Source organism: Lissotriton helveticus, chromosome 11 (assembly GCF_964261635.1).
Source record: "Lissotriton helveticus chromosome 11, aLisHel1.1, whole genome shotgun sequence".
NCBI lineage: Eukaryota > Metazoa > Chordata > Amphibia > Caudata > Salamandridae > Lissotriton > Lissotriton helveticus.
In genome coordinates this window covers 696,218,311-696,245,293 of record NC_136072.1, presented here as the reverse complement: position 1 = coordinate 696,245,293, position 26,983 = coordinate 696,218,311, and the positions used below count along the sequence as shown (strand labels likewise).

At 41.5% G+C, this 26,983-nt stretch overlaps 1 protein-coding gene across 1 annotated transcript in view; it reads left to right on the top strand.

The window, feature by feature from the left end:
- Positions 1-26,983, top strand: part of ZMAT4 (zinc finger matrin-type 4) — a 2,238,825-nt gene that overhangs the window by 1,905,226 nt on the left and 306,616 nt on the right. The gene's annotated exons all lie outside the window — the stretch shown is intronic.

The window sequence follows — 26,983 nt, the reverse complement described above, 5'->3', positions numbered from 1 at the left end:
TATCAATTGATCTTGACCATGATGCTGAGGCCAAGCTGTCACTATTTTGTTGAGGTGTCCATGTGTTTGGATGATGATGAGCAGGCAAATGGCCAATGTTGCCATTTGTTTAATTTCTTGAAACATGTTGATTCTGATATAAAGTGTGTGCTTAGTGAAATGAATGTACTTTAGCAGTGTGGGTAATAATTGTCATAGCTAGAGTTCTCTTTGAATGCCTTTTGACATGTGTGCATGACCATTGTCTGTCATATTTGAGATGTTTAGGAACAAGTATTGGCAAAAAAGCCAACAGATCTTGCCTTGGGAAGTATTGGCTTTCCATTGCTCAATTTTTCTTCCAGATATGCACCACAAATATTCAGGCATCCTATAGTTCATCTCTGAATGCATAAAATATAAATGCAACAAAGAGCATTCAAAGATTACTTCCACAAACATTGACGCAGAATGGGTAGTCATCTTTCAATCTATTTTCTGGGAACAGGCAGGGTTACTAAAGAGAGAGGGATGGAAATGGAAGGGGATTAAAGATAGAAGGAAAGAAAATAGTCCCATACATGCTCTACAATGTAAGGTCTGCCATCAGCAGTGGAATGGTACATTATTCAGAGAAACCACGGTGAGTCTGAAAGTTTACTGGGAGGAACAAACACAAGGATAGCGAGAAAGCCATCAACTCAGGAGCATGGGACTGAGAGAGATGACAAAGCCATCCAATTGGAAGGGTTTGAGACCTAACAAAAAGTGGTATTGAGTGGTATTAGGTGTTGTCTATAAACACCTTTCCAAAAAATACTAAAAGCCACTATCTCCTGAAGACATTGCTTATATTTGAATTTGTCAGTGATGCATTAAAGATGATTCATCCACATTTGGTGGAACATGGACGAGCCAAAGCAGGGGGTGTAAATAAGCATCAGAGAAGCACATCTTATAGACATTGGGCCTGATTCACAAAGGCAATCTGAGACAAAAGTCTAACTTTATGACTTTTGGTATTCACAGAAGCCACTTACAACTTTTGGTATTCACAAAAGTCATTTACGAGTCATATCTTTATGTCCACTGTCATGCTGTAATTTCCGCACCTGGGCTATACTCTCCGCATCCGGCCGTACTCTCCGGCTTGGGCCGTACTCTCCGGCTCGGGCCGGATGAAGTGTAATCAATGGCCCTGAATAGAATATTTTACGCAAAGGAACATTAGGAATCTGTGATAAATGGTAGAGGAGGTCATGAAAATCAGTTTGGACAGGGAAAAGGGTGTGGCCAGACACAACACCATAGCCTAGAAAGGTTTGCTCCTATTCATCATGGTACGTGCAGTCCATGATTTGCCCTCCCCTCAGTGTTGAGCAGTGTTACACTAGAGTCAACACTGAGGAGAGCGCAAATCATGGACTGCATATACCATGATGCAAAGGAGCAAACTTTTCTGGGACATTATATAGTGTCCAGCCACACCATTTTACCTGTCCAATCTGAATTTCACAACCTCTTCTACCATTCATCACACGTTCCTCATGTTCCTTTTTGTAAAAAATTATATTGCGCCCCATTGATTAAACTTCATCTGGCCCGAGCCGGAGAATACAGCATGAGCCAGAGAGTTTGGCCCGAGCCGGAGAGTACACCCGGGTGTGGAGAGTACTGCCCAGGTGTGGAGATTCCAGCCTGACTACGGACATAAAGATATGATTCATAAATGACCTCTATGAATACCAAAAGTTGTAAAGTTAGACTTTTGTCTCAGATTGCCTTTGTGAATCGGGCCCAATGAGTTTACAACATATTCTTTAAGAAGAAATGATATGGTAGAAGGATATGTGGGCTTAGATCTAACAAGTGAAGCGAAGGAAGAGTGGAGCGAGCCAATTCAGCACCAAGGAGAGATAGAAACAGTTCAAGGTAAAATAAAAAAAGGCAAGAGGAGTGAGCGAAAATGCCAGATAGACAAAAGGAAGGGAGAGGATGATAACACAGTGGATATTAGTTGATGAAGAGTAGTGTAAACAATAATCATACATTTATAATTTATAATTGGAATAAACCTACTGTGTACTCAAAAGTACAGGCAGTGATGGAATGCAAGGAATTGATTTTGCTAATTTGGTATCGGAAAAAGGCCAAAATGTGTTGAATTTCAGAAGATATTTAAAAAGCACAACGTGTAGTCAAAAGCAAGAAAAAGCTAAAAATCTGCATGAAAACTGCAAAAGCCAACCAAGGCCAGGCTGGCAGCTCTGACAAATGTTGTTGGACCAGGCCCGGTATTTATTTATTTATTTATTTTTAACATTTGTAAGGCGCACAGATACCCACAAAGGGTTTCCCGGCGCCGGTATGGGGTACAGCGAGTGCAGTGAGTGAGCCTGGTAACTAGATTTTAGGAGTGTTCTCCCCCAAAGAATTGTTTGGGGGAAAATGGGACTTTTTGCAACACTTGGGCCCACATTTTTGAGGTTTTGACGTAGGGCAGCGCCACAAGGAATATTGCTGCGCTGTCCTACGTCAAAACAAAAGTCCAGGAATGTATCTATGTGATATAGCACATTCCTGTCCTTTTCCTCAGCACCGGCGCACAATGGGCTGATATGCGCCATAGTGCAAGGGTGCCTGCGTTTCAGAGCTGATTGATTTTGTGCAGGAAGGGTCACCTTCCAGCACAAAATCAATCACAAGATGCAATTTCCTTTTTTTTTTTGCATCCCGCAGCACACATAGAAAAAGGAAAGCATGTGGAGAAATAAAAGAATTTTTCCATGTTGCGCCTCCCTAACTCCACCCCTGGGGAAGCATTAGGGTCTGACGTATTCCCAGGTTTACGATTTCTCATAAATCTGGGAATGTGTCAGGTTCCATGGGTGTTGTGCGGGAACACCCACAGCAACACTCATAGAGCTCCCCTTTCATGGAGTTTTCTGTGTGAAAGGGGAACATATTCATAAGGCCATGAAAAGCCATGTAAAGTGGTGTTACATGGCCTTACAAATATACTGTGGCACATTGCACCACAGGGACGTGGAAAAAGTGACATTTCAGTGGTGCAAAAGTGCCAGGAGGGCCTCATTTTATGAGGCTCTTTTAGAACTGGGGCTCTCTAATTGGCAGAGGTATGCACCTTAGTCCAAGTAGGGACCCTTTCTTCTAGTCAGGGTAAGGGTGATACACACTTTGAATAACCCCTGTTCACCCCTTTGGTAGCTTGGCACAAGCAGACAAGCTTATCCCAAAGGCAATTTGTAAAGTAGTTGTACTCAAAACACACAGTAATACAGTGATAACACCACAAATGGACACCATGCCAGTTTAGAAAAATAAAGTATCTTTATCTAAACTCAACTAAACCAAATCAACAAAAATCCAGCATACATGTAGTAAAATAGGACTTTAATACAGTTATTTCCAAAATAAAGCTTGTTGAAAAAAATAGCTCCACCTAGGGCTATTACGACATTGTGACAGCAATAAATCCAAAGTACGGGCCGACATTGAGCTGCACAGCGTCGGGCATGGAGTCACTCGGACCCCCAGACAAACAGTACCTTGGAAAATGAAGTCTATGATGATGCACTGCATCATGGAGGTGAAGGGTCAGTGGCAAGATCGAGGCCAGGTCTGTGGCTGCCACAGGCGGTGCGAGGCATCGTGTCTGTAAGGAGGTGATGTCTCGAATCCAGGACAGGGGAAGTCTATTGTGGAAGCAGTGAGGCATCGATTCCATTGAGGCAATGCGAAGTCAGTGAGTTCATGAAGTCACCCTCACCAGTTATCGGTGCCAAGATAACAGAATGGAGCTGGTGGCGATAAAAGAATCAATGGGAGCACTAGCGCCAGGAATGCTGATAATTGCAGGCTTCAGCAGGCATCAAAGGGTGTAGGAGCTGTGGCAAAGGCTGCGCGGTGCATCTCACACTTCATGAGTGGTGCACCAGGCTTTGGTGCAGGTCGCAGCATCACTGCGACATAGCTGATGGTGTCAGAGATTGCTGTTCTTGCTTCTGTTAGGTTTCTTCAAGCTTCCAACAGTAGGGACAAACTCCAGAGGAACAAAACTGAAACAGGCACCTTCTGGCAAGTCAGAACTCTCAGCAATAGAGTTCAAGGGAGCTGGGGGTGATGTATTTGTGCCCCTGAGACTTCAGAATAGGACCCCAGTACACACAAGCCCTAGGAGATTCTTCTTCAAGCTGGCTTCTCAGCAAAATTCTAGCCTTTGTCCTTTCCTTTGCAGAAGCAGCACCTGTAGACCTACCCCACACAACACACAGCAAAGGGGTAATGCTCCTCCTCACAGCTCTTCAGCTCCTTGGAAAAGGTTTGTCTTGAGTCCAGAAGTGATCTAAAGGTCTGGGGTTTAAATTCAACTACTTGTACCTCACGTTGTCTTGTTCTTTTTTGTGCAAGGGTCTCAGAGCCCCCTCAAACCAGTTCTGTCCTCACTGGTGCAGTATGACCATAGGGGGTGGACACAGCATTGCCCAAGGGAGACAGGCCTGATTCAGGTGAAATGAAAAGTCCTTCTACTACTCTAAATGCAGCCAAGGTCTATTCGGCTCAGCTCTGAGTCTTCCAGGAAGGGCTATGCACACCTCACCACCCCCGATGGCTGTCTACAGTGAATGCACATCCCCAGCCCCTGTCACTCCAAAACCAGACAGTCAATCCACAAACAGGCAGAGACACACAGAATGGTTAAACAAGAAAATGCCTCTTTTGAAAAGTGGTACAAAACAATGGAGGTGACTTAGACCTGGGATAAAGTACGGTACAAAAAGGGAGTGGTCCCAGTGGAAGCAAACTATAACGAACTTCAACATCACCTATTAAATCAATTACAATCAATACTTTTCATATTGAACATGTTTAATCATGTTGAACATATGTTTACATGTTCAAGTGAAAGCACATTTGTCAGTAAAATTGTGTAGAGGAGCCCCAAAAGGGGGCAAGAGGGATCAGTGCAGCAATGTGCGAAAGTGAGGGTAAGTGATCGATTCTAACATTATGGTTTTGTAAGTAGTTTAGCCTTGGTTAAGGCTGGATAGGCCATTCATGTTTTGGATGTATAACTGTTCACTGCCCTCCCTCTCTCACTTACCCTCACTTTCACACGTTGCTGCACTGATCCCCCCACCCCCCTTTGCAATGGCAGGTCTGAGATACATTTACAGGGCTACTCATGTAAGTGGCATAATCAGTGCTGCAGGCCAACTGGTAGCATTTGATTTACAGGCCCTGGCACACTTAGAGCACTTTACCAGAGTCTTACTAGTAAATCAAATATGGCAATAATGGATCACTAATTACATTTGTAATTTATACAGTGAGCACTTGCACTTTGACACTGATCAGCAGTGGCAAAGTGCCTAAAGCATCTAAGCCAGCAAAACTAAATCCAGCACAACATAATAAATACAGGAGGTACAGGTAAAAAGTCAGGGGAAACCATGCCAAAAATGCCAAGTCTAACATGTGTTTTGTCATTATATTTTCAATTGTATTAGCTTTTAAAACATAGTAAATAATCACATTACTATGCACTATGATACAACAATCTTTTTTGGAGCTCTTTCAAGATTCTCTCACTGTCACCCTCCAACAGTGCCTCCCATCTCTCCGTAGCCCTCTCTCTCACATGTATTTTATTTGTTTTATAGCACCTCTTATACCGGTCTAGGGTGTCGGAGTACTTTACATCACACACAAACACACACACACACACACACACACACACACACACACACACAAACACACAGACATTGAATCATGCATGTGTAAATCAGTGTATAGAAAATATTACATAAGGCAAAGGGACTACAAGGTGTTGGATTTACAGGCAATCCATACTGGCAGGCACTTTTTAAGAGTGCGTAGACTGGAGAAGCGCAAACTCAGTAGTAAGAACATTACACAGTGTTTAGGGTTCACTTTAATAAGAAGAATTTATTTCTACCCAAGCAAAATCATGATAATGAAAGACTGCGAAAAAAACATAACTTTTTAACCTGTACCATGAAACTTGCATGCAGCTATTTGATGGCAGTTCATAGCTCACTGTGCTAGATTATGATTGTAACTTATGAACTGAACAGTAACAATGGAAACTCTCTGTGACAAAAGCAGTAACCCACTGAGCTATGCACATGAAATATTGTTCTTTGATATGCATATTACACATTCTTTGCAGTAGGCATATTTACCATCTGTGCTACCTTAGATGAGTCAAAACTGCCAATAGACAAAACTCCCATCTCTCGTCAGCAAGTACACTAATCACCAGAGTTATCTTGACACTTTTATTGTTGACTAAAACCGCTGAATATACAAGTAAATGTGTAGTGCTTTTAAAACTACTGCCCTACTACAAACCCGGCCCCCACTAAGCAAAACGGCCCCCCTACTCTCCCAGGGAAACGCCCGATGCCTGGTATGGCCAGTCCCGCCTTGAGGCAAAAAGTTGATCTGAATAGATCAAGAGAGGTAGATAGGGTAGGGGCATGTAGAAATATCCAACAAAGCAAATTATTGGAATACCTAGGAGCGTTAGAAAGACAGACTTGATTGTAAAATCCGAGTCGAACTAGCTGAGATAAAGTTTTGGTCGGAGAGGTCAGTATGTGGGCTATGTTTTTAACTGTTTGTAGGCTTCTTTTATGGTCTACTGGGACAGTTTTACTTTTATTTTTGCTGATATTGAAATTAACATTTCCTGCAAAAACGTATTCAGTATTGCAAATCTTGAAAAACACTTCTACAGCATGCCTTTACAAGATCAAAACCTTCACTATTTTCAAACATGGTTCCCTTTTTTATCTAATTCATTAATGGGGGCACATTTATTTTGGTGCCTGGGCCTACTATCTGTCCCAGTCCATTTCTTACAATATTACTCGTCAATTGCATAATGCTATTCAGGAGGAATTGGTAATTCAAGGCTGTTCAGAAACTTCCATCTGATCATTTCCACACTGGTAATGGTAGGAGATTTATTCCTGCAATGAGCTGGGGTAAAAAACGTTCCTGGGTGCAAAACAGAAAGGAACACTCCTAAACTTCATGGGAATGCAGGGCAAGTAGTATTTTCCACTTACAAAATGATTTTCTCCTTGGAGAAATATAGTAAGAATTTTGCATGTCCAATTCGGAACATTCAAAAAGCAGCGCCTACAACAAAAACAGTATTCAGAAATCTTTCACAGGAGTGTGCCTGGGCATCTGCAACTGGTGCAGCTTTCCTGCGCTGGCCTTGGCAAGTGTTTTGAATTCCTACAAAGTAATATATATTAAGTTACAGTGAGAAATAAAATCTCAGGACACACTTTTATAACTTTTTTTTATATGGAGGTTTTCAGATGATTATAAAGTCCATGTTTTTAGTTGAGCTTAAAAATTGCAACAGACAGAAGTAAAGTCAAAACTCAGATTTAAAATATAAAACACAATGAAAGACAATTTAGCAGTAAAAACTAATACATAGCCTAGATTTACAAAAAAATCTTGTAACGCAGCACGGCAAGTGAAGTTGCTTTGCTCCTTTGGCTGAATGGGAGAAAGCGGAACAGTGCATTACCCTCAACGATGTGGTATTGTTCTGCTCTTTCCCTGCGTTAGAGCACTTTATGCTGCCATGGGCTGGGGCAGATACTCTTGTGTGTCTGCATAGTGGTCAGCATAGTGTTTCATACAGAAAGGTGTCACTTCTTTCACAAAAATGTGCAGGACAATGTCATCATATGCACAAAACATATTTCATGCTTCAATATTAAATTAAATCTATGTTTGATTCAAACATTGCTTCTTCCAAGATGTTTCCAGCAAGAGTCACCATTTCATTGTAAAGATGCAGAGGGTCAGTGGTTTCCTAATAGACGATCACTTATGAACAGTCTTTTCTTTTTCTTTCTTACTTTTATTTAGAATTTGAAAAATGTGGGATTTTACAACACTAAAATTGAAAAGCTGAACATTTGAGATATATTTACTAAAATATCTAACAACAAAGCACAGCAACCAAAGTTGCTGTGTTGTGGTGCATGATAAGACAGAGCTGGAAAGCTCCATATCTATGTACTATACTGCTTCCCCCCATCTTTGACTCACAATCAGTCTGCCTGTGAACACATACACCTTTGCAGCATATTACAAAGGTGTCTGTGCTATGTCCAGGATATGCTGTGTACTGGGAGGGTACTCTTCCCATGCAAAAAATTGTGCTTAGACAAGCTTTTAACTTTCTTCCACTTTGGATGTATTCTGTGCAATGCAGCACACATGTATGGCTGGAAATGAATATTGAAAAAAAGCCTTTCTCCTCAATAACGCCAATGGCAAAAGAACATTATTTTTTCATTCATATGTCTGTTAACATTTTTACTAAATAGAGTTTTTCATCAAAAACCATTGGTGGTTGCATGAGAATACCTTTGTACCACCCATGGTATGAGCCTATGACGTTAAGTAATTTCAAATAAACAGTTAGCTCCGATTAGTCAGTGCAAAATGTTTTTTAAAAATACCCCTCTGTCTGCTTTAATATGATCTTTTTGTCAATGCATTAACTGTATATCATCTACATATTTTCAAACCTTTATTGATTAATGCATCACCTTGAAATGTGAATATCATTGGTTTAAAACATATCAGAAGGCAGTGGAGCTATATAATAGTTGGGCCAATTTCCTTCTTCCTAAGATTCAATGTGATAAACACTTTGAGGCAACCAAGCAAAACCACATAGATAATGAAAAATGTCAGACCTGTCAGTCTCAGGTTTGTCTACGCCCAAACATTTTGCCTTCCTCTTCCATCATTTTTTGCTCATCTTGTTTTGCTGTCAACACGATATAGATAATGATAAATGTCAGACCTGTAGTCTCAGGGTGGTCTACCCCCAAAGTTTTTGCCTCCCACCTCCATGTTTTGATGAGCTTGTTTTTGCTGGACTCTGTGCACTTTACAACTGAACCAGTGCTAACATGCATATGTCCCCTCCTTAAAACATGGCAACATTGTGTTATACCCAAATTGGCATATTTAATTTACTTGTAAGTCCCAGGTAAAGTTGTCTTATGTGTACTGACATCAAGTATATTAAATGTAACTGTAACAGCTCATATTTGGTGTCTTTGGAATTTTAGTGAAAAATCCTCTCTTATGGTAAAGTCAGATTTTCAATTACAATTTTGAAAATGCCACTTTTAGAATGTTGTAATTTTCCTGCCTTAGGAAAGTAGTGCCTGCCGGCTACCTTTAGGTCACATGACTGAGTGTACTTGGCAGTTAGACTTTGTGTATTCTTCCTAGACAGGAACACAAAATATAGAGTTTAGGTGTGCTGGATAGTGAAAAGTGAGACAAGTACTGTTCACCAATGTGCACAATAGTAATGGAGGTGGAGTGAGGTGTAATCTTACCGGTAACATAGGGTTTCTGCTCACTCTCAAGCCTCAAGAGGCTGCCTAGACCTCAGGTCTGTATGACACAATAGTGAAAAGAATAAAATCAGTAGGGATCATAGGCTGTATATAGCAGGCGACTCTGTGGGATGAGAAGCCACTAGACATATACAGTAAAAAAGGTGCTGGTATAATTGTCAACCTCTAAGGATCTCATTGTGAAAACTTCAAATGAGGCCTCAGTTATAGGATGGCAGCGGAGATAGTGCCAACATTTGCTACTTGTGAAGAACACTGCTGCTTGCTGAAAGGAGGTTGAATGGCTGCCCTGGTAAAAATGTCTAATATTGCAAGAGATCAATGGGGGATCAGGAGAGACCTTGGAAATGTTAATTAGTCTACGTGAGGTGAGAGTGATGTGAGAGGGGGCAGCAGTGATCCCTTATGTATGATTAGACCAAAATGAGAAGTGAGATACGGTCACAAGACCCATCGACTAGCTGTGCGATCAACACATGTATGCAGGAAAGAGGACCATCCAAAAATTGGGAGACAGTATGGGGAGGCTGCCTAATTGGTGCAAGCAGTTGGTGGTACAATGAAGCGAGGAGGTAAATCCTATTACCAAAATAGCAATGAGTATGACAATGAGTAAGAGCATGGTTTGTACAAGGTGTTGCTCATTCTGTATGACTGTACGACGGTCTGACAACATAGCTCACAGTGGCAAAATTGAGCTGTGCATAGAAAGACCAATATATGGTCTGTGCAGGCTCTAAGTAACAGATATGATAAAAATGTCCAAGTAGAAAGTAAAAATAGACACCTGGTATGTGACAATATGTATTAGTGTGCTTAACACAAGGAGGCTATTTACAAAAAAGTTGTGCAACGCAGTGTAGCACCCTGCAAGGATGCAGTGCATTGCGCGACAGGTAGGGAGCAGGAGAGCACCTTATTTTCTGGAATACAGCTCTCTCCTCCCCTTTCCCTTGTGCCAGTGCTGATTTCAGCTGCCATGCGCCATGCACACACCTTAGCGCCATAGCACTAGAGTGTGTGCATGAGTTTAGCATAGGTTTTGTACAGCAACTGTATCTTTCTTGTACAAAATACTAAGCCAAGACATGATGGAAAGCTTTTCCCACTTTGTAGTATGCTACACAGTGCAGCACACATGCAAAGTTGGAAAAGCGGGGACAAATAAAAGCTTTTTTCCTGTTAGTGCCTCCTTGAAGGGGTGTTAACTTTTGCTGCAAACCCATGTCTACAAATCTTTGTAAAAATGTTTTTTCATCAAAAGGCATGGGTGGTTGCATGGGAATGCCCATGTTCCAACCATGTAACGCTCCCTCGGTGATAAATTATGCAAAGCAGTGCTTCACACTGCTCTGCGCTCCTTTGAGGGTGCTTTCCAGTGCAAAACAAGTTTTGCACTGGAAAGTATATAGCAAAAAAAGGTTCTGCTGGTTAGCCTCACTTTTGTGACGCTACCCCAGCGCAAAATGTTTTTAAGTCCCCCCAAAGGTGTTTGCTTATTATGTATGATCACGAGATGGTCTGACAACAGAACTCACAGTGGCAAATTTGAGCAGAGCACAGAACAACAGAAATGTGGTCTGTGCAAGCTAAAGGTTACACAAATCCTAAGCACATCCCAGTTAAAGGTCTCCAGTAAAAAGGTGCTCTGACAAACAGAAACCGCATACCTAAATGTAGTCGATGAGTCCCTGAATAGCGTGCCCAGAAAGAGTAGAAAAGTGAACCAGGGTGCATCCTTTAAAAGGGATGCACATAGATACTGCCACAAATAGGGAACAGGTGTACCAGGCAACATGGAGACATAGTCTCAAGAGGACTACTAGATGCCAGGAGTGGCAGTACTTTTTGTGACAAAAGGAGAGAGACAGGACTCCTGTGGGAAGTTAGTCCCGATCTCCATAAAGAAGGTTATGGAGTCCAAAGACTCTGCAACACAGCCCAGCCTAATTTGAGGGATGAAGTGTTACTGACAGAATGAAGTTGTATGGGGGATCTCATTTGTGTAGAGAGGATCCCCAATGGAATTGACAGCACTGTATGTCACATGGTTATAAAGTGTGTAGTATCTGCACGAGAAAATAAGTCTGGTCTTAAGGAGCACTGAAAGAATGCCATAAAGAGTTCCTGAAATATGTGCTTTGAGATAAAATATCCTGGAGATCAGTAGTTAAAACCTGTGATGTAAGTGGCATGCCACAGGTGCATATTTATGAAAGGAGTGTGAAGGAAATGGTGGGTGCCAAAGATAAGGGCAATGGGTACCCTATTCCAATTATATGGGCCACAATGTGTGTGCATGGGTCATGGTCATATTATAATAACATTGTGGGATGGTATGTATGGGTGAAGACCCTTACGTAGCTAGTCATATCTCCATATAAGTGTAATGACCAGATACCAAGGTCATTTTAGGACAGTCCACGGGATATCATCATTCAGTCCCTGTAGGTTTTGAGTCTGAAAATAGTTGTTCCCTCTAGAACAGCAAAGTCTACAGGTTACCCATACGGGGATGTAGTGGGGCTTCTCTACAATTACCCTTATGAAATTGTCTTTCAATTTTGTGTTGGATGTTTTGGATCTCATGTAGCTGCAGTGTTCGACTACCCTGGTTTTAACCTTGTGGGTAGTCATACACCCATACTGGAGTTTGCAGGAACAAGCGATAACAGAGATGACCCCAATAGTGTTTCAAGTCATATGGTTGTACAGAACCCACAGGGTCCTAGGGCTATCTGAGTCAGAGATTGTGAAAGATAACAGACTGAACAGGAACTGCAGGGAAGTGTTCCTTAACAGGTGGTAAACACCATAACCTGTCTTTACTTTATCTATGGGCCATTTGTGGTCTGGAGTGGACAACTATGTCTACAAAGTTCTTACTCCATTTAAGGGCAAACAAAGGATTTTCAAGTTTGCCTTCACCTGTATTAGGAATGTATTAGTTTTAATTGACAGCTTTTCTATGGTATCAGTCAAATGACTAATAGTGCTGATACCTTCCAGTCTATCTGAAGTGCATTTGGGGAGTACTGTCAGAAGACCATCTCTGTGGATATTTCTAGCCGTTTTCGTCACTCAGCAGATTAGGTATTGTGGCTACTGGATACTGCCTCTGTGAAAGATTGTCACTCAGTTCTGCTGCATGTCTTTTGAACTTATCACATTAATAAGAAATTTTGAGCCATGGGTTTTTTGTTCAATTCTGAGAATATACTGCCATTCTTAGGGTATAGTAACAGGTCTAAGAAAGGTAGTGAATCCTTGCTATATTTGCAGGTGAATCTGAGATTGTTGTTCCTGGTGATGAGCCATTCCAAAAAGTTATTTAGCGTTGTGAGATCATCTTCCCAGACGACTAGTATGTCAGCTATGTATCTCTTTCATAGTTTGAGGTTTATCTGGAAGAATTGTCAGTTGGATAGATATGGGTGGTTTCAAAACTGTGCATGTAGAGGTTCAGCATGTTTGGAGAAAATGTACTACCTATAAAGTCCCAGTATGCTGGCAATAGAGTTAGTCTTGGAGCAAGAAAAAGTTCTCCTTCATAGATATGGAAGCACAATCCATGACAAAGGTTGTTGGGGTTCAAGTCATCTCATTCTCTTTGTTCCAAAAATGCTTTAACTGTAGGGTGCCCTCTTGTGGGATATTCGCATAGAGTGATTCAACATCGTAGGACGCCAAATAGTGAATGTGGGGATCACACTAAATATTAGTAAGGGGGGTGAGAACCTGTTTGGTCTCTCTTAGGCAGGAAGGTATTTCATCCTTCATCGGTCTGAGGAACTAACCTATCAATTGGGAGAGAGGCTCAAGGAGAGAGCCAGTCCTTGAGACAATGTGTCTCCCTGGAGATTGTTGCCTGAGTTTGTGAATCTTTGGTAAAATATACATCAAGGGCATCTTCGGGTAGGCATTAAATAAGGATTTTGCCTCACCTTTTGTTGTCCATTGTTCATTCCTTCCTTTTTCTACCAAGGCACTTAAGATTCTTTGTAGTCTGGGCATGGAGTCCCTCTGTAAGGTCCTATACTATTTGGTGTCACTCAGTTGTCTGAGACATTCTTTCTGGTATTTGTTGGGATCTAATATCACCATTGAGCCACCTTTGTCGGATTGTTTTATGATGATTTCCTTGTCTGACCCCACAGATTTCAGGAAGTCCATCTCTTCTTTAGAAAGAGTATTTCGTTTGAGCTTTCTGGGATTCAAAATCCCTAAGAATCCCTTTTTCAAAAGTAGATACTTCTCAAGGGACCAGGTTTTGCGGAGGGTTGAAAGTGAATTTTGTTCCTCAACCCTATCCACTCGGTGCACCAGAATAAAACTGATATTCCGCCCACCAGGAGATAGTTTCGGTCTCACTACTCTTTTTGTATACACATACAGCACTCTGCCCATCACTCAAATGTACCGCTCATCCAACCCAAAACACATTAGCTCCTCTCCATTAGAGAGTTGTAGCCCACACCAGACTCCATTCGGTGCAGGTGTGAGGAGGGAACCCAATGATGAAGCATGTCATCCTCAGGTGAATGAGGGTTCGTTTCCTAAAGAATGCATTCTCGTATGGACAACTGTAACATTCCCCTTTCCCTTTGTGTACCAGATGTGCTATGTGTGTGCTTTATTGGTTAGGCAATAGTTACATGCCTTGTTGGGTTTCTTTCTCCCATCAGACCCCCTGCATGCATTGAGTTTAAAACTGCACACACAGGCTGCAGTGGCAGGCTTGAGACATGTTTAACGGGCAAATAAAGATGGTGGCACAATCAGTGCTACAGGCCCACTAGTAATATTTAATTTACAGGCCCTGGATACACATAGTCCCAATTTACAATGGACTTACAAGCAAATTAAATATGCCAATTGGGGATTAGCCTTGTTTACCATGTTTTAAAGAGTATGTTTGTGCACTTTAGCACTGGTTAGCAGTGGTAATGTGCAGAAAGTCCCAAGGCCAGCAAAAACAGAGGAGGAAGACAAAAGGTTTGGGGGGGAAGACAATCCTAAGTTTAACAGACACAAAGGGGCATATTATCAAGGGGAGTATTGCCACTTTAGCCACACTTTTTGCTGCTAAAGCGGCAATATTCTTATCGCCCTATTAGCAAGGCGGCGCTAACATGCATCAGCGCATGTTACCAGCCGATTTTCTAACGCTACGCATCTTAGCGATTTACATCGCTAATGAGATGCAAAGTAGGCATTCCTTACAATTACTTAATTTATATAAGTCGCAAACACAACTTCGGTGTATTATCAACGCTGCCCCAGGCCCAAGTAGTGATGAGAAAAGACACGCTAAGCCCCCATTAAGGCATGATCCTAATGCCTGAATAAAACCTGACTTACCATTATTGCCTAAGGGAGGTGTATTGTATGGTAAAGTACACACTCCCCTATTACCAAGCTTTTCATTAGTGCTGTGAAATCATCGCTGGATTTCACACGCTAATGAGGATTATCGCAGTCTATTGCTGGATTGTACTTCGCCTGCTAGCAAAGCGTTGCTAACACGGCGATGTAATTCAGCGATAGAGGGCGATAAAGTAAAACACACTGAGCGCGTTTTGCGATATTTATCGCAGTTTGTAGATAATATGCCCCATAGTGATTTTTGGTTCTATTTCTATTTAAAACATTAAACTGCATATCTCCAGTTCTACTGATTGTATTTTTGTCATTTAGTTTTGTATATGTATTGAAAAGGTCTCTGTTTTTCTAATCTGGTGTGGGATCCTTTTTATGCAGTGTTTTACTCTGTGTTACTGTTTGAAGTGTTTCACAAAGTATACATTGCCTCTGAGTTAAGCCTGATGGCTCTGTGCCAAACTACCGAAGGCTAGGGCACAGGTTAATTTAGGGTTTGCTTATGATGAGGATTTTGGCTACTGCTGGAGTAGGGTTTCACCCTCTTCAACCAGCAACCCACTTTCTTACAAAAGAAGAATGCATAGTTGTAATCACTCTCTTTAAGTAGAACTAAGCTGTGCTTAATCTGAGCCAGTGGTTTCCGGTGCTCAGCAGCGGCACTTAATCATCACACAGGTGTTTGAACACCAGCTAAGGACACATTCATTTTCAGGAGGCACAGGGAGATTAAGTGGTTTTCCAAGAATCACAAGATATTGCTGACGCTGAGACTTGAACCTGGTTCCCCATCTCAGAGGTCGGCAGCTCTGGTCGTTACACCACATACTCTCCTCATTACACCATCTCTTCTCCCCACTTGTAGGGTTTCATGGCAGGTAGAAATGGGCTGATAGAAGCTGCCTCCTGACAAGAGCCTCTGCACTTATTATTTTACAAATTAACCACTGAAACTAAGGGTAATCTTTAGAGGCAGTTTGTCCAACTAAGGGTGAGGATGACTGGATCAAAGCTAGACTTTCAGGACAACCATAAGTATGTCAATTGAAGAGTATTTGGCTGCACATTTTTATCCTGACAGCTTGGAAACATGACATGGATGCAACCTCCTGGACCCAGGTTAGACACACTTGATTTAGAGGGCATTAATCAAAAGTGACATTCAAAAAGCCTGCATCTTGTGAATAGGCATGAACAAGTAATGATCCACAAAAACTTGGAAACATTGCAGTTCAGCAGTTCAAGAGCAAATTATACCGAAATGTACGCACTTTGGGGCCGATTCACTAAAGCATTTATAGAAACACAACTTTCTGAATTTGGAGAATTATGCAAAATGTGAGACCTATGTTTTAGCATGATAATTAGTCACTTAATGGTGATATTAATGGTGCTTTAAGTGGGCATTAGATTGCCCTAGTGCAGTCATATAAACCGCAACTGATCTGGATGTACCATTTCTCACACAGAGGCAACTAATGAGATTGCAGGGACATTGGTTTGCAATGTGAAGCAATAAATCACTTTGAGATTTTGTCATGTAGAACCGACCAGGCAGGACATTTGGTGGGTCACTGAGAACGCTGACCTTTGGGGAATCACTCAAACGTTTGATTCCAGTGGTAAGGCAGAGGCATCTGAAATATTGTATGGTACCTAAACATTTTCATTTCAAGGCACAATGCTGCCAGCATTTTTTATTTTCCCCGACAGCCTCATGTAAATTTCAGTGTGACAATTTACAATCAGTGTGAATTTCTGGAAAGGTATGCAAATTGCATGGGTGTGTTTAAGGCGTTAAATGAAATGCCCTTTCAAACAATATTTCACTAAGGGGTGCGAGCTTTGTGAAAATGTGAGTTCTGCAATAATGAATGCAAGACGGCACGAAGCATGTCTATTATAATGGCAAATGCCGAGCGTTAATATTTAAACATTCCTGAGTTCAAAATTCAATGCAAGTGCCCTTTCAGTTCTGGTTAAATGGAAACCAAAGGCAGAGCTTTTGCTCTACAGCCTAGCAAAGCATTCAAATACTATTTAGAGCTTAAGGCACGTTTGCTCTGTCATTGCCCATTTAAACTTGCTGTTCTGCTTCGCTCTCTTTTAATATTTTTTTCTTTTCTTTCGTTCTTTTACTGTGCTATTTAATAAAGGAATCACGCCTTCCCCCCCCCCCCCCTTCTAATATTTCTTTTTTTTTTTTAATACACCACAAACAGCATTAGCTACCTACAGGAGCTCATGCCAGCTGCATACTAAATTAGGTAAAGCAGTTGGTTTACACAATTCCACCCTTCACCATTGGTTTAATTGTTTCTGCCTCATTCACCCATTGATTGTTTTGATATGCCTTTCACATCTTTATCAGCCCATTGAAACATTGCACAGTTATTATACGTGTTGCAGTGGTGATTGGCACAGAAGCCCAGTTAAGTATTGCAGTAGCTCTTGCTCCAGTGCACATGAACAGATGGTGCTGCAAATCAGCTGGGCATCGCTCGGCCCATACCTGGGAGAAAAACTCAGACAAGGCAAGGAAGAACTCGCTCTTCAAATGTTTCGCAGATGTTAGTCCTGTCTCCGGTGCGTAAAATATATTAAAGAGTTTCTATCATGCTGTGACAAGCGGCCTTTTTTTTTGGGGGGGGGGAGGGGCTATGCACAATTGAACATGTCTTTTTGCCCACACTTTTGTTAGTCAGTCGAGAGGGCAGGAGAGAAGAACAGCTGGCTGTTGAGCTCATTGCTGTCACATCTATTGAGCAGGCACGCTTGCAGCTTGTTGTCCTGTTATTTTTACCCTGCTGGTACATGGTAATGGAGGAAACAGGTTATAGGCAGTCCTCGGATACTGAATCCTATAGAGATAGTGAGAGAGAAGATGGAAGACTTACCCGAATGAAGGGGGGGGGGCTGTCAGTCAGTCTAGGCATCCTGTCTGAGGAAAAAAAGGATCTGTGTTAAGCACTGAAGTGAACCCGCCCTCTGCCAGGTCTCACAGCAATGCCCACAGGAGATAGCTTCCAAGCATAGTGCAGTTCTAGAGGAATCTACTGATCCATCCCCTGTGCACAGCACTCACACCCTGGTTCCTGCTGCCCGGGGAGCAGACCAGCCAGCAAGGTTTGTTTCACAGATTCATTGATGCTCCTCCTGATATTATAAAATATTTATAGTTTTTATAATTCTGCAAAGATTCTGACAAAATTCCCCAGGGTCGGCGGTGAGCCCATTTACACAAATGGGTTTATCTGACATACATCAAAGAATTCTTCTTTCAAACTTTAGCAATCTGCTAAAGGGATAGTTTGATTTTGGTGATGGCTATTTAGCCAGCCATCGTTTACCTGCACACCCCTCTTTGAGAATGCACTGATTGTCTGGTCCTCTATTTTCTGTCACGCCTGTTGTGCAGCATCAAACAGGAAGTAAGGGAAGTAACAGTACAATAGGATGCGGCAGGAGGCAAGAGAATTGTGTAATCCAGATTATATGACAAATATTAGTCAATGTTGTCCATATTACAGATTGCTAGATTATTCTCACGTTTATGGATCCCGTTACACATATACCTCAGAGGTAAGCCAATAAAGTATTCTATAGAAACGAAAAAAGTACTTAACCTAATGATTGTCCCACCTCTCCAGCTCCTATCACCCACACAAACATTGATAGGAGTTCTTCTCTACCCTGTTATGTGACACTGTTGCCATTTTAGTCATATTAAACCCGCTTAGATAGGTAACCACAGTGAACACTGACTGAAATAAGTTGTTACCGCGCCTTCAAGGTTTAGTAACCGATGCAACCATTGTAAAAATGTACATCACAATTTATTGGACTCCATAGAATAAAGATGATTTAAAAAAAATTTTTTTAACGAGGACAGGAGAAGGTGGATTACAGTTTGGAGGGTCTAACAATCCTCATGTTCAGTCAGAGAGTGAAAAGGCAGTCAGTATGGATGGTGGAGATATGCAGCTCGTAACCTGTCATTGATCGCCGCCTCTGCCACCCAATTGAAATCAGCGCCTGACACTACGTCACCCTGCGACGAGATAGGAAGGGGAAAGGGGAAAACTCTGAAAGCTTGTAAATGCACAGGGCATTTGTAAGGACCCAACATCTTAGGGGTCACATGGTGTATCTTGCTTGGAGGGTCCATGGAGCACCCGCGGAACAGAACCAGGGCATGAGCAGGCAGTTGAGGCTGAGTAATACCCTACACGGTAGTGTGCATGCATGCTGGCTAAGTATATGAGTGTGCATTTGTGTGTGTGTGTTAGGAAGAGAGTGAGAAAGTGGAACTGTGTGTATGTGTAAGCAGGCATGTGTGTGAGTGAGTGACATTGGCCAACCCTGGAATTAGTGAGAATGAGTGAATGTGAGTAACTGTGAGTGAGACTCAGTGAGCATGATTATGTGAAAGTGAGTGAAGCTAAGTGAGACTGGGTGAAAAAAATGAGCATTGTTCACAGAGGATGTGCATACGCTGAAGAATGTGTAAACCAGATTTTATTTAGCATAATCCTCACTATTATATTCCAGGTACGCCTGAAGGAGCTTGTCTCATTTGACTTGTGACTTCAAGAACCCTGAGCTCCACTCTGTACTGTGGTTCTTGTTATTAACATTATCTCATAGTCCATTTAAATGAGGACTGTGATTCCCCTTTTCTCTTTTTTTTGGTCTGATTCACAGTGTCACTTCATTTACGGGCGTGGTTTACCTTTTTAGCCCTGAGTCTTGTTGATTACTTTGACATTCTAGTGACCGACTCAGCTGTGGAGTTGGTTTTTCCATGGTTTCAGTGAGTTGTGCCATGTAATCATCCATATTTTCTCTCAACGTGTATTCTCTTTCTACTGCAGGTAGGTAGCAGTTTATTAGTGTCTGGTTGAAGGGCCTGGATCTGCGATGGTAGAGTTTGAAGTGAGAGACATATATGTTTATCTACGTTCTTGTCCTTTTGCAGTGATCATAGTTTTTTCTGAGTGATCATGTGCCGGGATCCACTCACATATCTCGCATCTGGCTTTCTTCTTTGTTCTCATTTCAGCAGTACCCAAACCCCTGCCTAATGTCTGATTCTTTGGCTTGTTGTCTTGTGTTCTCCTTGTTCTTGTCTTTCTCCCACTAGTCTTGGAGACACAGGGTTTTATTTACAAGCCCCTTGCGCCACTTTTGCGTCACTTTTCACATGTTAGAAATGACGCAAAAGTGGCGCAATGGGCTTGTAAATAGGCCCCATAGTATTCATCCTTGCGAACTCATGTGTTCTCCTAAAGGGGATGTGCAGTCCAGCTTGATAATGCGTGCTTCACATTCAAGTATGCCCCGTGTGGTGCTATGAGGAGTGTTCTGGTATGCTTGCAATAAAAATGTTCAGTGCTTGCTGATCCAGCTCCTGGTCCAATTCTGCCTGTGGGCTATACATTTTTTTTTTATTTCTTTGGCCTAAGATCACAATGGCAATGTTTTTCAGTGTTTTAAGTCAAGATGCATAGCAAATTCAGCACAGTTTTGACCATTGAACGGGGATCCTTTGTTAGGCATCACTTTTTCTGGAAGGACCCAGGCTGAAAGCATTTCTCCGAGAGCTGGGATTACTGTGGCAGCTTTGGTTGACAAATTTACCAGTGCCACAGAATTCTGATGCAATGTTGTGCCATGCAACATTCAGTAATGGTGACATTTGCAGTGTGGCTGTGTTGCTGCCTTACTCGGTTACCTGGCATCTGTGTAATTCTCAGAGTATGTCGCCTACAGTTTGGTCTAGTGTGACGCGCATATCGTTCCTTTAAGGATCTCTTAGAGGCATTATCTCTTGATGACCTTCCTGTGCCTAATCAGAAACGTGTTAAAGTAGGTGGTTTGGAAAAACGATCCCCATTCTGCAGAGGAGAAAATCACATACAGTTATTGAGCACTCATCTCTCACATGTCTGAAGGCAGTTAACTCCATCAACTTCAAAATCAAGTCTGCTACTTTCAAAATGCCTAGATACGCGTTTGATTACTCTTCCTTTTACTTCCCGGAGTGTAAAGTCTCTTCATTCCTTTTAAGTAAATGATTTTACAGAATGATGGCATGTAGACAGTTTCACAAAGTTTAGATTCTCCATTGCCGAGGATGGTATTAGCTTTCTCTCCATTAGGGGATGTCTCGACATGTAATCAACAGGATTGTACTTTTCCCCCTCTTTGTCTATAATAACATATGTGTACTGTTGCAGGCATGTTCTACATATTTTGAATCTTGCTGCTATCTTTGCTTTTGGATTGCCAAAAATGATCGTGAATTGCTTTTTATAAAAGAACAGATGATAGTGTCCCTATGCCCATATGACAGCAAGATTTCCCTTCTCAGCTGTACACAAGCTCCCTCAATGCTAGTCAAACCTCTGCTGGCATATGATATTATGTGACATCGATCATTGTGTTTCTGATGTTGAGTTAAAACAGCTCGAAGGCATATAGGGATGGTATCGACAGTAATTGTTGTGCAGAGGCTAGAGTCAAGTAGGCCATGTTTTCAGCCCCACTGATTCTCACTTTGATGGTCTTAAACCTCTGGTCACATTCAAGCATCCACTTGACAGGTTTTCCTTTTCTCTCAGTGGTGTTCTGATTGTGGCATAGTCTTTGATGTATTGTGAACTGTACATGTCCATTCCCAGAATGGATCGTACTTCGCTGGCCTTGAGCAGGGCCAGGATGTTCTTCAAGCGCAGTTATCTCATCAGGGTTGGGCTGCATGTCTTCATATGAAAAGATATGTACATAAAATCTCAAGTGAGATTTGTGAAATTCACATTTGTTAGCCTTTAATATCAAGTTGGCTTCCTGCAATGCTTGGAAAAAATGCCACAACGTTTTGTCATCTTCACCTTGTGGGACTCTGAATACCAGGATTTTTTCACTATGACTCTGAATACCAGGTTTTTTTCACTATGATTGGGCTGATTACTTTTCTGATTGCCTTTTAAAAGATTTCGGCAACTCAGGGCACTCCAACATCTAGTCTTTTGTATTGAAATAGTTACAGATGTTTTCTGAATTTTTTAACGCATCACAAATTCTTGCTGCATTCTAGTTGACGGCATCATTTTTTGCCGTCAATTTTTGACTATCTATTTGTACTATCGAGCAGAATGATCATTTCATGGATGTGTGGTCCCAGATGTCATTATCTCTGTGTCAGTGTTTAGTTGTCTTATGGCAACATACAACCTCACCTTGTCCTCAGCATTTTGTTTGGGCAACAAGACCAGTGGAGACACTCTGGAGTAGGTCCTATTTATCTCTCAGCCTGTTTATGTAAAGTCTTGTAATACTTTTTCCCCTGCGTTTCGCAAGAGAAATGGAATCTTGCAGTGGTTCTGTGACATTCTCGTTGACGTGAAAGTCCAATCCCATGAATATCCAGGGATCTTCCTGTTGTAGAATGAGTCAATTTGATTGGTGGACAAAATGGCAACCAGCCTCACTTGTACAGAAGTTTGAAGGGTCAGAAGTAGTTCAGTCAATACTAGACAATCAATGATGTAAACACTAGTCTCCAAACTCTGGGGGTCATTATGATGGCGGAAGGACCACCACCACCAGGCCAGAGGTGGCGGTCCTTCTGCCATCACCAAGCCTATTACCCACCACCAAATTAGGATGGTGGTGGGTACCTCAACGGATGCAAAGTCTGTCCGCCGCTTCACTGCCAACGACAATCACACCGAATACCTGGCGGATGGTCTGGCGGATGGTTCAGGGCCACTAAAATTGTGGCGGTGCCTAGCAGGCACAGTCCACTAAATTAGGATGTGGTTTAGAAAGGCCTTTCCATGGCGGCAGTACCGCCATGGAAAGTCTGGCAGGGATTGGGTTTTGGGGCCCGTTGCGGGCCCCCCTTTGTTGGGGGTGTGTCGCTGCACTGGGGGTACCCATGGTACCCCCCTGCATTTCCATGCACCAAGTTGCAGGCACCGCATGGTGTCTGCCACATAGTGCAGGGAAATACCAGAGCAAGGACTTCTAACATTGCGTAGGGTGCTGCAGCCAGCAGCACCATCCACAATGTTAGAAGCCCAGGATGCGCCCGCCAGTATGGCGGGCACATCCTAATATGAGTGGTGGGACCGCTGCACATCTGGTGGGTGGTCACAGCACCGCAACGATGGCGGGCAGACATCAGTCCACCTTCCATTGTAATGAGCCCCTTTGTTTTTGTAGGTGATCATTGTATTGAGCTTCCCAAGACATGTTAGTGGTTTTTCAGCCATATATATGTATACCTTTTTGTTTGCATTTGTATGAAAAAATATTGTGGGCAAAAATATCAAAATTCAAGAACATGGCCACAAAAATATTGTGTACAATAATATATTATTTTCATAACTTATATGTGAAGAACAAAATATCGACAAAATAATTATAAAATGAAATATAATCACAAAATAGGTAAGTATGAATATTAAACAGTATGTCAACTTAAAAATGTTTTACTAAAATATTACTTTAAGAAATACATAACATAAAAATACAGGATTACATTTTGTAACTTACAAACATAAAATAAAAATATATACTTTAAATTGTAAAAAAGTAAAATAATATATAGTATGAAAAACAATAAGAAAAAACATGAATTCACCATAATTTAGAGCACAGCATATCAAATATTCATTCGAAGTGAGCTAAAGAACGATGTTGAATTCAACCCGGATCTGTGACTGGGGGTGTGTGTCGGAAAAGTTTCAGAGCTCCGTCCATCATCTCCTTGTGTTACCTTTAGTTAAAATAAATTATCAATTAAAAATTGAAATATTAAATTAATTTACATCATAAATTAACAAATAAATAATGTACATTTAACAATAAATATTTGTTTTAAACGTTGCCCCCATACCTTATGAACCCATCAATAAGTACATTCAAATAAAATATACAAAACTTATTTTAAAACATTTTAAAAAAACTGTCATAAAACAATTATACCGACTTAATATCAAAACAATAATTTAAAAAAGAAACAACTATTAAAACACAGCAAAATAATGTTTTAAGTGACATTATATAAAACTATATTAAAAATAAAACAATATAAAGTACCTACAAAACACAATATTCTTACCTTCTATATCCCGTCCCTCGATATGTTTGACATCACATAATGTTGACATAATATTTGTACAATGCTGAACTCACAGTATTGAACTATTCTCCTGAGTCCAGTGATGAAGTCATCAAATGACTTTTCTCTACCTTGTGAGGCTGGATAAATGTATATTTCTCACAATCAACAATTATCTTGGTGGGTAAACTTTGTGTTTTCTGCCTCCCATTTGTTTTCAAATGTTGACGCTTTTCACATAGGTATTTTGTGGATGATGTTGGAGACGTTTCTGCCCCCTAGTTTTTTTAATGCAAACAGCATTTGTGTTTCTCATTCTCTCATGTCATTTCTCGGATATTGTTGAGAACATCCAGCCAGCCTTTACATAGTGTCTCTAGACTCCTGCTGCGTGCTACTATAAATGGCTCTGGGATGCATCGATATGCTTCAGTACCTCACTTTGATTCGCTATGATTCAACAAATTTTCCTCTGGTGTGTTCTGTAGCTTTTTTTCGAGTCTTTGTGTTAGGTAATACCTCTTCTGGTGTTTCCATTAATTCTTTGTATTTTATATCTCCTTTTGTTCACTGTTGTATCATTTGTATCATATGCTCCTATCTGTGGCCTACCTCAAAACGAATGCCTTAATATTTGGTTTTGGTGTGTCACACTTTGGTTGCAATGAGGTGATTGAATGCTTTTTCTTCTTTCATGGTTTAATAGGATGCAGTGACTTAATTTTTTAATTGCCCGCTTGTATTGTGGTCCATCTTCTCCCTTCCCTTCGGGGTAGGCCTCCACCACATTTGTAAACCAGTGAGCTGGTCTTACAGGTATTTTTCTGTGAAGATAGCCATATGGGCGAGGCAGTAATCTATATGTTTGTAAGTGTGTCCTCATTGTGTCTCACTTGCTTAGTTCTTTGTTGAAAATGGCCATGCAGTTTTCCTTCTCAGTAGGTTTGGACAGTCCACTTTGTTACTGTGCATGCTTGTGGTTTGTAGATAGAGCAACCACTACTTTGGATGTATTGTTTTCACTTACAGCACATTTCAGTACTCTGCTGTGTGCATGCATCATCCGTCCTCCTGCTTGCAAATCCCTGAGCTGCAGAAAGATTGCATTAGTGTTTTGTGAAGCCTACATCATCAGTTGCTCTCTCGAGTCCTTGGCTCTCTTTACAGAAGATACGATTGCGTTGAGGTATGTCTATATGTTGAAAAGTGAATTAATAGTACTGGTAGATATGCATCTACCACTGGCAATAAGGCCATTACCACAGTCTAGGGCACAGTGCAGGTCTCAATAAATTATTCCCATACATAACCCCTGGTAGCTTGGCTGGGAGCAGTTAGGCTTAACTTAGGAGACAATTATGTAAAGTAGTTAAAAACACCAATTCAGTAAATAATTAATTCACGACACAATAAAAATCCCACCCCAATTTACAAAAATAGGAAATATCTTTATCTTTGCATGACTTCAAAATGACATAGGGCCATATGTATCAACATCCTGATTTGCGATTCTCAAATAGCGATTTTTTAGAAATCGCTAGTTGAGAATTGCAAATAGGGATGTATGTAAAAAATCTTAATATTCCTTAATTGCGATGAGCAAATTGCGAATCGCAATTAAGGAATACTTTCCCAGGAGGCCCATAGGAATGAATGGGAAGTTATTCTCAATTTGCGATTCGCATTTTGAGAATCACTAATTCAGAATAATTTCAAGGGTGCAAGGGTGTCATTAGGACACCCTGATGCACCCCTGAAATTTAACTGTGTGCGCATATTGTGCACATACATGCCCTAAGGGCATGTATGTGCGCCACATGGCACCTTTACAAATGCCAAAAAGTGAGTTTGTGAACGAAATCGCAATTTACGATTTCTAAATGAGAAATCACACAACTTGGGTGCTTCTTACATTGCATTTAAGGAATCGCAAAATTTGCGATTCCTTAAATGCAATCGCAAAATAAGGAATCGCAAATTCCTTCTTTTGCCTTAATACATACCATTTGGCAAAATTGCATTCGCAAACACCAAATTTCTGCAAATTTTGGCGTTTGCGAATGCAATTTTGCTTGATACATATGGCCCAAAGATCTAGTGTAGGGAACTTGAGGTATGAATTTTTAAAGAATTAGCACTATATAGCACTTAGAAACCTGTAGTACCACTTTGGAACATCTGGTTACGTTTGACCGACGCAAAGTCAAAGTTTCAGGCTGACCGCAATAGAGCCCTGCTCGGAAACCCCTTGCAGTAGGCCTCGGTCGAGAATTTGCCTTCTGACTTAGAAACCTTTATGGAGCATTTTCTGCTGGGGTCCCTTGATGATCTTCACCTGTCCAGTTTTTGGGGAGAGTTCCCTGGCTTGCTTTTCTGGGAGCTCCCGGTCAAACTCTGACAGTTGGATCTCCAGAGCTTTTCAGTGCAATGACCCAGCAGGTCAGGCCGGCATGTGGTTGAAGGTGGCCGGCTTGGCTCGCATGGTTGAATTGATCCCCTTATGGAACCTTTTCAAAAGTTGCTCCAAACTGCTCCAAACTTTGGGAAATTCTTCCTGAAGATCCTCTTGAGGGTCCAAAGTGTCCCAAGCACAATCCAAGGCTCTGGAAGCTCCAAAATGGTCCTTGAAAGGTTGGGACCACAATTCTCACAATGCACCTAGACAAAACCCTTTCAAATCCACTGGACACACTCTAGGCAGAGGATTCCTGGTATGATGGTCCAAGTGAGCTCTGTTAGCCTGTAGCTTGCAGGGAGTCCACTCTTTATTCATCTTGAATCCAAAGGACTGTAGTTCCAGATAATGCAGCAGGCGCAGTCAATCAGAATGGTCCAAATAAAGGTTCCAGCTTGGCAAGCCATCCGCTTCACTTAATTTTAAGTAGCAGATCTTAGAGGCTCTCTTCCTCTCACATATTTGTTCAATGCTCGCTGGGGTCAACCAGGAGATTACTCCTGTCCAATGAGGTGCAGGGCAAACACCCCACAGCATGACCATTTCTTCCAAAGTGTGGCATAATCTTCTCCCAGAAAG